Here is a 5000-nt window from a genome sequence, read left to right as displayed (position 1 = left end):
TTCCACTCCCATCCACCACCCTTCCTTCCACCTCATCTTAGCTCCTCGTGGATGAAGGAACATCCCTGTCTCCAGCCCATTGCCCGGGATCGAAGCAATGCAGCAAGACTTGGTCTACTTATAATGATTATTCTTCCTGCCGCCAGGCGATTTCATTCAACTGAGAGCACCCTTAGAGGATCAAGTAAACATTTCTTATAAGTTTGATTAGAAACAAAAGGACGTTCCATGATTGAATATTTGGAAAGAAAATTAATAAACATGACGGGTCTGAAAATGATGAATATTACACCCATCTTGGCGATTGAAATACCATCTTGACGATTAAAAAAATCGCCTCATTCGCCAACGGCAGATAAATTTCTTGTATCCAAGATTTCTTTTATTATAATTCGCAAATTCACCCTTTGTTTACAGACTGAAATGAAAATAGAATAGACAATTTCTTCTAAATTGTTCACTTCTGGGTTTATTCATATACTTAACTATTTGTTTGTTTGTGTGTTATTTATTTGTTTGCATATTTTCTTGGCTGGCAAAATAAACTCCTGATATTCAGTGCCTCATAGGGCAGATTGACTAATAATTGTATATTATGGACTATAATTTACCAGCGCTTCCTAATTTTTCAGGGCGTTAGAAAGGGAGGAATTTACTGTAAGTATTGGAAGAAAGTTGTTATTGTTATTATTATGGATTGTAGTTTACCAGCGCTTCTGTCCTTTTGGGGATTAAGGATAGACTGTAGAGAGAGAGAGAGAGAGAGAGAGAGAGAGAGAGAGATGAAGAGATAGACAGAAAGAGAGAGAGCGTGGGGGCCAAATAAAAATGATGGCATGTTACAGAGTCTAGTAAACTGACCGAGAGTAAGTAAACACATGAATGGTCTGTACCCCTTTCGCTGCACGGTGTAGGGGTCTGAGTGAATAGGTTGAATGAAATCGCCTGGCGGCACCTCCAGAACGGGTCCACAGGTCGCGAATGTGAACGACAGACTTGTGTAGTCAATGTACTTTGACGAGGAAAGAAAATTGGATGAAAGAAATGATGACAAGGGGGAGGACGAGGAAGACGAAGTGAAGGAGGAGGAGGACGAGGAGGAAGAGGACGAGGTAAAGGGAGCAGAAGAGAGGGAGGAAGAGGAAGTGAAGGACGAGTAGGACGAGGAGGAGTAGAACGAGGAGGAGGAGTAGAACGAGGAGGAGGAGGAGGACGAGGAAGGGAAGATGCTACAGTACGTCATCAGAGGAATTTGACGAAGACACAAAGGTAGGAGGAAGAAAGAACGAGGTGTAGAGGAGACGTACGAGCCCAGGGTCCCAAGCAACAGAAGACAAGTGTGGATATTCAACAAGATGAAGTGTCAGGCAGACAGCTAAGAAGAACTAGAGATTTTGAAGAAGACAAAGGCAGGTGTGCATCCGCGTTCAAAACTGGGTACGGCAGATGGTTCATGTACAAAATGTGTATTTCATACATACATATATATATATATATATATACATATATATATATATACATACATATATATATATATATATATATATATATTGTGTGTGTGTGTGTGTGTGTGTGTGTGTGTGTGTGTGTGTGTGTGTGTGTGTGTGTGTGTGTGTGTGTGTGTGTGTGTGTGTGTGTGTTTATTCACCTTGGTGTTTGGATCACGTGTTGGACTCGTGATCGACAGCTATTTCCCTCCCGAAAGAGAGCTCAGAGCTCGTATGACCGATCTATGGGTAATGCTATGACCTCCTTACCCGCACACACACACCCAACTCCCCACCCACGAGAGTTGGAGTAACGACTCGAAGCGCAGCGATACTGAAATTATTTCAGCCCTGGGCAGGATTCGAACCCGGACCGCCGTAGTGACAGTCGGGGACTCAACCAACCGCGCCACCTAGTCGTATTTGTGTGTGTGTGTATATGTGTGTGTGTGTGTGTGTGTGTGTGTGTGTGTGTGTGTGTGTGTGTGTGTGTGTGTGTGTGTGTGTGTGTGTGTGTGTGTGTGTGTGTGAACGTATCTGAGAGAGAGAGAGAGAGAATAGAAAGAGATAAAGAGAGAGAAAATGTCCCCAAGGGAAAATGATAATAAGCAGAGAGCACCAATATCCAAGACCACCGTTCGAAAGTAAAACAAAACAAGAAGATGAATCCTCGAGGGCAACATCAAGGAGAAAGAGGAGGAGAAAGAGGAGGAGGAGGAGGAGGAGGAGGAGGACGAGGAGGAGAGAACAGGAGAGAGGAGGAGCAGGTAAGAGTAAGAGGATGAGGGAGGAGGAAAAAGAAGAGGTAAAGGAGGAGGAGGAGGAGGAGGAGGAGGAGGAGGAGGAGGAGGAGGAAGCGGAAGAAGTGAAAGAAGAAAAGGAAGAGGAGGAGGAGGAGGGGAAGGAAAGAAAGAAATTGAGAGCAGCGAGAGAAGGAACAAAAGGAAGAAGACCAAGACGGCGGCGGAGGAGGAGGAGGAGGAGGAGGAGGAGGAGGAGGAGGAAGAGGAGAGGGGAAGAGAATGGAGGTCGAGAGGCCGCGGTGGGGGAGAAGGTTGGGGGAGAAGGTCGAGAGGGAGATGGTCGAGGGTGACTCAAGAATGTGATGCCAAGAGCTTATTAAGAGGTCCTATGAAAGTGAGAGAGGTAGAAAAATGTATGGGGGGGGAGGGTGAAGAGTGAGGGGCCCAGGGAAGGGCTAAGGGGAGATGGGGGGGGAAGGTGTATATGAAGTATGGGGAGATATATGGGGGGATGGTGGGGGGAGAGTTGCGCATTACAGCTACTATGAAAATAGTGCAGTTTTCTTGTCTGTTCATAGATGGCACCACAAGCGCTGTGTCAACAATGGCAATCGTATTGTGTTCATATTTTGTTAACATTTATTTGTTCCTTGATGGAAACCATAGACAATCCTTGCTAGATTTTTTCCTTTTTCTTATAGATTTGTTTGATTTTATTTTGTTTTTTCTTTATTTCAATGCTCTCCTGTATTCTACTTCCCTATTATTCGATGTAATTCAAATGTCAGATCACCTTTGCGTCATATATTAAGAATCTGAATGACGAATTAAAAGAATCATGAAGAACCCACAGTCGGAATAAAAGGAAACTTAGAAGAAAGTATAACCTATATTTCGGCTAATAGCTATAGCCCTCTTCAGGAAAGTACTTTCCTGAAGAGGGCTATAGCTATTAGCCGAAATATAGAAGTTATACTTTCTTCTAAAGTTTCCTTTTATTCCGACTGTGGGTTCTTTGTGATTATTATTTACAAATGTGCCACTACATTTTTGTGGACTAATAGAAGTTAAACCTATACGAATGTTGGACACATTGTTGAATTATAGACTTAAGGAAGTCTGGATTACTGTATGTTAAATCGTCTTCCAACATTTTAAATTCATAACACCTGACGAGAATATTGAACGTGTAACCAAAGCTTTAAGGGAAAAATAAATTAAAAACAAACAAATAAATAAATAAAGAATTAAACAAAATTAAAAAATAAAATTACATTCTTATGCGACACTTGATTTCATTCTGGTTGCAGCTCACCTGTCCCCAATTTATAAGAGACAAAAATAAACAAACAAATAGATAAAACAGTGTATTGTGTATTACGTGCATGTATATGCTGTCTGTATGTGGATGCGCGTGCGTGCGTGCGTGCGTGTGCGCGCACATGTTATCAAAATCTCACGAAAAGCCACTGACAAACAATTTATTACCAGCCATAATAAAGCCTACAATGTGTGTCACCGGATAGGAGGTGCACACTGTCCTCAGGAGGACCGGAAGTCCGCCGGAACCGGGGGAGGAGCTGGAGGCTCCGGAAGCCGGCGGAGTCCGGGTATGCAGGCAGGAGGTTCACAGAAAGAGAGAAAATGGAAGAAAGAACGATATAATGTAGATCGTATCTAAAGCCCAACTAAGTATCACATGCTGGATTTAGTCGCTGTTGTTTGCTGTTATTGTTGTTGATGTCGGAGGTGGTTGTGGTCGTGGTTGTGGTGGCGGTGATGGTGGTGGTGGAAGTGGTGGTGTATTGGTTGCGTAGGAGGGGTGGTGCTGGATATTATTGGTGCTGTTTTTGTTATTGAGGCTGCTGCTGCTGTTATTGCTGGTGATGATGGTGGTGACGGTGCTGGTGATGATAGTGGTGGTGGTGGGGGTGCTGGTGGTCGTGGTGATGGTGACGGTGGTGTGGTGGTTGTGTAGTCGTGGTGGTGCTTGTTAGCTGCTGTTGCATCATCAGCATCATCATATCATCTTTGCTATGATTATATTATTAATTATTGTTGGCGTTGTTGCTGTTATTATTGCTACTGTTACTGTTGTTATTGTTGTTGTTGCTGTTTTTGTTGTTGTTACTGTTGTTGTTGTTGTCGCAACACCACAACCCAAACTCCTAGGCTGAAAAACTCCTACACTTTGAAAGTTGACCTGAAATGAGGCAATCCAGAGGACGATGTAAGAAGCAGTGAGGGCTGAAAAGAGACGGGGAAGGCAATTACACTCTTCAACGAGCCATCTCGCATCATTAGCGAGTCAAGTGCCCCGATTCCTGTAAACGGTTCCACTCCGTGGGATGAGGCGTCGCCATGTGATCCTAACGTGCCGGAGAACTCTGCAACACAAGTGAAACAAGTTCCAAAACCAAAGGCGTGACTAGGAAGAGGGAAAACTTTCTGGGAGACCAAACCTTTGCCAACGCCAACATCGTAAATATATATATATATATATATAATATATATATATATATATATATATATATATATATATATAATAGATAAAACAAAAATAGATCAATAAGAAATAAAAAATAAGCAAATAGAATATATATATAATAATAGTAATGATAATAATAATAATAATAATATATAAATACGTAAACAAATGAATATATAATGATAAAAACAATAATAATAATAACATTAATGATAATAAATGAATATACAAATAAATATACAATAACAACAACAATAATAATAATAATAATAAGTAATACAA

Source organism: Oratosquilla oratoria, chromosome 8 (assembly GCF_046742065.1).
Source record: "Oratosquilla oratoria isolate Oo_2021 chromosome 8, ASM4674206v1, whole genome shotgun sequence".
In the NCBI taxonomy this organism is placed as follows: Eukaryota; Metazoa; Arthropoda; class Malacostraca; order Stomatopoda; family Squillidae; genus Oratosquilla; species Oratosquilla oratoria.
This window is presented reverse-complemented; position numbering follows the sequence as displayed.